Below are 9,113 nucleotides of genomic sequence, written 5' to 3'. Positions count from 1 at the left end.
CTTTGTGTGACTATGCACACTTCAGATGCTTGGTTGTAATTAAATGAATGAAAATATACATAAATCATGACACAGAACTGTTACTATGAGATCCATACAGTACAACCCATTGCACCCCAATGTCATCCCAAACCTCTGAGTGCAGGTCAGTAAAAGTCCTTTATATGTAGAATGTGCCAGTACATCAGATTTTGCTTTAATAAGCATTGTTTGAAGGATATGAAGTCTGAAACTCAGGTTTGCATCATTTATTGACTTCAATCCACATAATTTTACTAGAAATTCACAAATTTTATGAGGAACAGAAAATGAATACACACAAACATACACACAGCAATTGATTATAGCCACTTGGTTGACTGTACACATCAGGTATCTGTTTGAAGTCAAATGAATGAATAAATAATTGGCCTGAAATGTATCTTAGCTCACTGCTGTCAGGAACATACAGTGTAATCTACTACAACTTCCCTCTGCTCACTTACCTTCTTAGCTTATTTAATATATTAAGAACTTTGCTAAAATAAGCTTGCATTAGCAAGCATTCTTAGATGTCAAAAAGTGTTGAATCTCACATGCCCATTATTATTGACTGGCTGCAAATGACTATAATTTGCAATAACAAATTTTACAAGGAACAGACCAACTTACCTCTACGTTTCTTTGCTAAAGAATTCTAGACAATGCCAAAATAATGCAGGAAGATATTTTAAATATTGTTTTATTTATCTATTTGCTAACCAAGTAAAGCTGCCTGAAAAAGTGTTCCTTATCACGGGTAACCTAGGTGCACTGCCTGATTAACTGGCTTGCTCAGAGTCACCCAGTAGACAAATGGAGGTTGAGGGATTCAAACCAAGTACTTTTGGCTACAGAAAGCAGTTCATCAACATCTCAGAGCTTTAAGTACACAATTGGTGCTGCATGGGAATGCATTTTCTGAAAAATAAGAGCTATGAGAGTCTAATGACAGGCTATTACAAATCTAGAAACCCAAATCTAAATTTGGATGCAACATGTACTGCTATCACTCCACTATTGCCTGGAATAGGGTCCCAGTATAAATCAGGACCCTTACACATCCTAAACAAATTAAGACAGCCACCAAAGAGCACTTTAAAAGTAACTGGTCCTGCCCCTGCACTCTCCCTCCTTAACATCCCCTACTTCTCTTACCTTAATCTACTTTCTGCCCTTAACTCAGCTCTCCCTAATCTTCCTTGACTACTCTTTCTACTGTCTTCTAAAATCTATTAAGTAAATTGCCTCAGAGAAACATTCTATTGTAATTGTCTTGCCTTCATGCAACTACATCATGATAAAACTTTTTTTTTTAACCACTTACCGCAAACATTATACTCATCTTAATGACCTATTTCTTTTTATATATCTTGAAATAGTTATGCTATACTCCTGATTATTGACACTGTATAACATTGTATTGCTACTTAATGCCTTGTAATAATCCTGTAACATTGCTGTTTAATGCTAATTTATAATGCAAATTGTATATATGTTGGAGCTTTTCTCCCCAGGCCTCCGCTGAAAAAGGACTCTTCAGCTCAGTCGGACAATCCCAGTCAGCAAATGTAAAATAAAATTATTTTTCTTTTGGCTTTTCCCGGTTAGGGGTCACCACACCAGATCACCTGTCTACTCATGATTGGCAGTGGAGTTTTTTTGGTGTTGAGTTGCCGGCCTGGCGCCCAACCTTCCACAGAAGGCATACACATGCACACCTAGGGCCAATTTAGAGTGTCCAATCCACTTACAGCATGTCTTTGGGAGAAAACCAGAGCACCATGAGGAAACCCATGTGACCACAGGGAGGATATGTTGACTCCACACAGAAGGCACCCCAGCTGAGGATTGAACTAGAGAACTTCCTGCTGTGAGGTGACAACACTAACCGCTGCACCAAGGTGGCCACCCAACAAATGCAAAATAGAATAAATAAATAAATAAAATTATCATCTGACTCTATTCTTCAATGATTTGCCAGAAAAAAAAGAAGTTAACAAAAGTTATAGTATACATAAGAGCCAGTACCAAAACAAAACTGGTGACAGATAATATGCAAACTTTTCAAATTCACTAAAAAAGCTAACAGAATAACTGGTTTTGCATCAGCATGCATTTCCTTAACAATAGCTATGAAACACTGATGACTGGCATTATTTTTTAATTTTTATTGAATTTTAACAAACTAATAATCAATAACAAAAACTGCAATATATAAATTTAAATAACAATACAAGATAAAAGGAGAAACAATCAACAAGTAAGGTATTTACAAAGATGTCTACTAACTGAAATTACAAAAGTCCTTCATATAGTTCAGTTATTCTTGAATACTCAATAACTATTTGTCCAATAGCTCTTTGAACTTAGCCCACAGATTATAAGATGAATTAATTCTGATGGCTCTTGTTTTAATGGTAATCACGTCCATGTGACAAAGTTTAGTTGCAATGTTCTTAAATTTCATGAAAGAAGGTGAAGTCTCACTCTTCCAACTTCTAGTTATAACCTTCTTGGCAACAGCCAACATGGACAATAACAAAGGATATTTTATTTTTATAACACAGTCAGCAAAGGGTGTATTAAACAGAATCAATGATTTGGTTGAAACAAAACTGTCAAAAAATAAATACTGTAAGAAAAGATTAATATTACATCAGCAGGATTTAAGGACTACACAGCTAAAAAACATATGTGACCAATCCACCTTAGTGTGTAATTTACATCTTCAACAAAATACATTTTCCTTACTGATTAGCTCAATTTTATGTGATATAAAAAAGACCTGTACATAAATTTCTAGAAGAAAAATCTCCATTTAAGAGAAGAAGAAGTCAGTTTAGTTGATACCAGAATTGTTCTTTTATCATTATCATTAGGTGGGTTATTATTAACTAGTGTGAAATAAATAATCCTAATAACTTTCCAAAAATGTTTTTGTTTAATTTCTAATTGCTTTATATAGTTTAGAAAGAATACTATTACTAGGTAAATTCTTCTTTGTGGATATTATCAAAAAAAGTTAATAGCTTAGGGACAGAAATTCTTATATTTGGCAACATTAGGTCAATTTTATTCATAGATTAGTACTACCATTTTAAGCCTAGCCAATTACCCCATGTGAGACTCAAACTCTGCACCTTGTGTTTCTAAGGTCAGCACCTTAACCATTATGCCAACCTCGGCATAAATAAAATACCTCCGTCAGTCTCGAACCCAGGACCTTGGGAACACTAGTCTGCATGACTTACCACTAAGCCATTACTATGTTTTACTGCTATGTTTTACTGTCCACGAACTGTCTACACGATTGTATTTCCAGCCACATGTCATTACTAAAGTCATATTTATTAATTAAGTAATCTACTGAGTTCAATTTATCATTAGTCAACAGTTGAAACCAATACATCTGATTTTTTTTCTTTAAATAATATCATCTTAGAGAGGTTTGAAGAATAAATATCGATATGTATAAAAGCACTAGGAAAAAGAAGGAACATACATAGTGTACTTACCCAGTGAGTTGTCATGTCCAGATACTTGCCAGATGTACTGCTGCTGGGCCTCCTTTTAACAGTCATGTATGTCAGACAGAGCAGTGGGATGCTGTACAGATGTATGTCAATATTTAGTGGGTAGTATGTGGCCATGCCACCCCTGTACCAGTGGTTATTATGTGTCAGGACAGACAGGGGTGTGTGAATACATAACTTATGGGGGCAGACGTATACCAGTCATTATGTGTTATACCCATCTACATGGCTGTTAACATCCATATTGTCAGGCTTGGTCCACACGTTTTGCACTAAGGAGTTCTGTGTATACCTCTGGACTGTACAGAGTGTGTCAGAATGTCCACGTATATTGGCCAATATCTTTTCTGCTGTCCACAGGGGCATTACGTGCAAGCAGGGTTACTGTACTATGATGTCCTTAGATGTCTGTCTGTAGCCAATGGTGCACATGTGAAAAGCAGATGTGACCTTCCACACACGTCTGTGAAGACAATCCCTATTATAGTAGTAATAGTCTACTAATATTCTTGCTATACATACCTGACATCCCCTTGCACTCCAGGGGCTGAGGTAGGGCTACACTCCATGTTAAGGACATATGGTGAAAATATATGTAGATATAATTATCCAGATATCTATATATATAATTACACATATACATATCGACATATATAGATGGGTATGTATATGTACATAGATGTACATATACACACCCAGATATATACATATACAGAGCAATATATGTCTACACATATACAGATAGTGATACATATCCACATATACGTATGGATATCTACAGATATATTGACAGTAGTAGGTATATCAGAATAGATATGCATGCACATATAGTTATAGATATTTACATATATACCAACATAACTAGGCATATCTATACACATAGGATGTGCATACATATGTAGCTATATACACATATATCTATATATACATATACTTATACCTATACACACACACACAGACACACACACACACACACACACACACACACACACACACACATATATATATATATATATATATATATATATATATATATATATATATATATATAGATGTATACATACAAAGAGATGTACACATGGCCATATATATGTAGCACTATACAGATGTGTATACAGACATATGTATGAGTATACATGTGTATGTACATGTAGACATATATAGACCTATGATATGCATACAACCATATTCCTGTCATGAGTAAACGTCAGGGTTGTGTATACCCTCCCACATGTATCTCACTGTATGTATCTGCAATGTGCACATTATGATAAAACAACATATGTGATGCAACAGTCATATTAATAACAAGGACTATACAAGGTATGAACTACAGGCAAATGTTCAATACTAGCCAATATGTGCATTGACAGCTATATAGTAAAACAACAGCAGTCTTCACAGTGGTCATGGCGTAGTGGTTCAGTGTTATGATTTCAGTGTAAAGGGTCCTAGGTTCAAGAGCTGTTCATTTTGTTGCTAGGCAGGACAAGGGCTGTTGGATACAGAGCTGTTAAGGCAGTTTTGAGCAGCTTTAAGCTTGTTTGCATGCCTTTGCATGAAGCTAAGCAGTGCTAAGCTATGGGTAAATGTACAAGTACTTACACAGTGTAAGCCATGCTTACCAATGCACAAATCAGCTTAGCTATTATATTGTTGCAATGTTGATACTTGCTAATCATAGCTGAGCCCTGGTAACCAGGACACACAACCCAGTCTGATAACCTGTAATAAGTGTATGCAATGCCATGTACAATACATGCACCTATGTGTTGTCATTACAGTAGCAAGGGGTTAAGTGTCATGTGTGGGATACAGACCTATAGGAGGCCTGTACAACACTATTCTCCATGTGAATGTGTTACATACAGGTATAGTAGCCCAGGGTACATTCTGTCACGCTGGCATGTAGTGTATCATGGCAGTACTACTGTTGACAGTGCTAACGCAGGCAAGAGCAGAGTGCTTAATGTAGTACTGACAACAGGCTAACCTGTGAGCATGGCTGGACACTGAGGCCTCCCTATTGTATCCTTGGTGTGTGAGCTGTGTCTCAGTATATACCCCTTACTGGTTTGTCAACACACTCATGCTGCTGCATTATAGGGACTGCAATCAACCAGTTTTACTAACAGCTATAATGCATCATTGCTGGATGGCTACACTACCTGCCAAATATGCCTCACACTACTCCCTACAACATGTTACACTGCAGTACTGTGGTACACTGTTGTACAATCACTGTGTGCATCAGAACCATATCAGCCTGTCCCTACATCGATGGCATGGATGACAGGAATGGGGCACAGGTATCATATGTGCAGGGTATGGTGTTGGTTTGCCAGAGGCCGAGAGTGGGCCATACATTTGACACCATGTGTGTGGGTGAGGGGTCTACTCTGGGGAGCTGGCCGAGGTGATGTGGTGTATGTAGTTATGGGGTTGCCCTAGGTGTGTTTTCATAGTGCATGGGTATGCATGCACACAGTTCTGCCATGTGGTTGCCCTACACAGGTGTTTATGGATAGTTGCAGACAATACCTGGCAGGGTGTGCAAGTTATTGCCTCTGGCCACAGACACATGGCTTGTGCCTGCCAGGGGTTCTGCGGGCACATCCAGGTACAGGCCTCGATGTGCTACTCTCCCCTGCTGATGACATTTGTCTGCTGGTACCAGGTCCCTCCTGGGACTGGCCAGGACCATGTGCACGTGGCTTGCTGTGGTGTGGTGTGGACAGCACATCCCCCATACTGCCGGGGCTGCTACTGCCAAAACAGGAGCCCTTTGGTGTCCTGGCATGTCCACATTGACTACCAGCTGTTGGTGTTGCTGGCCTACGTCCACGCAGACTTTGCTGCACTCCCACCACACGTTCAAGCACAGACAGACCATGGCTGATGAGGGCCATCATCTCAACAGAGCATCTATCCATGAACTCAATTAATCCACGGATGGTGCCAGCCAGTTCACGAGAGTTGTCATTTGAAGATGCAAGACCAGCCCTCTGCAGCCTCAGGCTCTGTCTGTGGTAATGTTCTATACATGCCTGCACCACCATGACAGCCTGAAACATGCTTCTGCTGGCAGTAGCTATGTTGCCTCTGCCAGGGGCATGATGTCCAGTGGCCCTACCATGAGCACCCTGGGACATCTGCCTATGTGGTGTCCTGCTGGAAATCTGGCTATGCCTGCTGTGACTGGATACAGTAGGCTAGGCATGGTTACCACACTTTCCTGTGCACTGCCACTGAGCACAAGCTGTCCCTCCGCTATGTTCACTGGTGATGGGGTGGGTATCGGCACTGAAGCACATTGAGGCCAGATGCTCAGGTAAGAGCCGCCCTCTCCAAAGCAAAAAACACAGCATCGATGGGACCAGACGGTGTCCCGGGCTGCATCCTACATGAACTCCAAGAAGAGCTAAACCGAAACATAAAACTACTGTTCAGTCTCAGCCTTACTACAGGATATGTGCCCAAAGAGTGGCGTACAGCAACAGTGGTCCCTCTCCATAAAGGTGGTGCCTCAACGGATCCTGGAAACTATCGCCCCATAAGCCTGACTAGCTTGGTCTGCAAAGCTATGGAAAGGATCATCATGGACCTCATAAATAAAGATATTGGGGACCTACAGACACTGGATCTTACCCAGTTCGGCTTTGTTAAGGGCAGATCCTGCCTCTTAAACCTAGTTGATTTCTTTAAAACAGTCACCAAGGCCATTGACGAGGGCAAGGTGGTCCACACAGCCTACCTGGACCTCGCAAAAGCCTTCAATACAATACTCCACTCGGGCATTATAGATAAGCTCACCAGCTTAAATATAAACCCCTATGTCACTAGATGGATTGCAAACTGGCTCAAGGACAGAACCCACATGGTTAGAATTGCTGGAGCCATGTCAGACTCCAAACCAGTTACAAGTGGTGTCCCACAAGGCTCAGTCCTGGAACCTCTCTTGTTCGGTATATATTTCTCGGAGGTACAGGCCAACACGGAAGGACTGTGACTGACCAAGTTCACAGATGACTGCAAACTGGGTGCCATAATCGACTCTCCAGCCGACACAAGCATCCTCCAAAAGGGCCTCATAGAAACAGACAACTGGTGCCAGAGCCATGGCCTTAAGCTAAATTTCAAAAAGTGTATAGTCATCCCCTTTGGCAAAAACAAAGTGCCCACAAATTACCACATAGGTGGTAATCCATTAAGTACAGAAGAAGTAATTAGGGACCTGGGGACCCAAGTTAATAGTAATCTCTCATTTGACAACCACGTGGCCAAAGTGGTTAGAAAAACATTTTATATAGCCCACCTAATCATGAAGGGATTCACATCTAGATCAGGGGACGTCATCTTGCCTCTTTACTCATCCCTCATCAGGCCCATAATTGAGTACAATGCCCCTTTTGGGATGTACCTTACCAGACACCTGCAGCAACTGGAAAGACCCCAAAAGTACCTCACCAAGAGGATCAAAGGGCTCAAACAGATGCCATATGCTGCCCGGTTAAAGAAGCTCCAGCTCTACTCAGTGGCATACCGCCTGTTCAGAGGCGATCTGTGCCTGACGTATAAAGCCATGTCCAACCCGGAATTAATGGACATGCTGCACCTCAGAAAATCCAAATCCCATCGAGCTATGCACTCGAGACTTGAACCTCAGCACTGAAATAAATAGGACATGCTGGAGGGACAGATTCATAACCCAGAGGCTCCCTTCACTCTGGAATAAAATCCCAGTCCAGGTTAGGCAGAGTCCCTCATTGACTCTCTTCAAGAGGAATCTTGATGAGTGGATGGGAGATCATAGGTTTACCCTGGGTATCACTTCTGTGTCACTGTTAGACAGAGGCACAGTATACTAACCTCATAAAAGGGCATAGCAAAATAAATTTAAAATGGATGGTGAAAGCCAAACACATTCTGGCTAGGCTTATAAATGCCCTAGAGCAGATAGCCTAGTATGAACCTATGAACCTATGAACCTATGAACCTGTGTGTGGGGGTGGCTAAAAGGGGGATGTCAAATGTTGGCGCAGTGTCGGCCCCTGACAACCCCACCTGTGCCTCAACATTATTATCATCATCATCATCATCGGTGTCTGTATGGACACCTACATCAGACTGCATGCAGGAGGGACCCTGACCCACCTCACCACCTGTGGGGGAAAACAATAAATGCATTTTAAAACATATATGTCCATGTGTTACCCCATCCTGCATCACACTTGTTAACATACACACAGTCATCTAAATGCTCACATAAGCAGCCACAACACAAGGCCTGTTGCTACTTTACCTGCCTGACCTGTGTGTAGTGGATTTACATGGCCTCACTGCTGTCATTCAGTATGCACACTCTGTATGCCTGGAAATGATGTACATGGCCCCAATATGTGTGGGGTACTATGTTGTATCCATAATACCTCCCACTGGTGTGTCAGTACTTGCCAGATATGCTGCTCTACCAGCCCATCATGTGACAACTGTAATATTTGGATACACTCCCTGGTGTTGACTAGTACTTCCCCAATGCATCTGTAGAACTGCATATGT

The sequence above is a fragment of the Protopterus annectens genome, chromosome 6.part0, assembly GCF_019279795.1.
Source record: "Protopterus annectens isolate FY-2018-M chromosome 6.part0, PAN1.0, whole genome shotgun sequence".
Taxonomy (NCBI): domain Eukaryota; kingdom Metazoa; phylum Chordata; order Ceratodontiformes; family Protopteridae; genus Protopterus; species Protopterus annectens.
Note: the sequence above shows the minus strand (reverse complement) of the source record.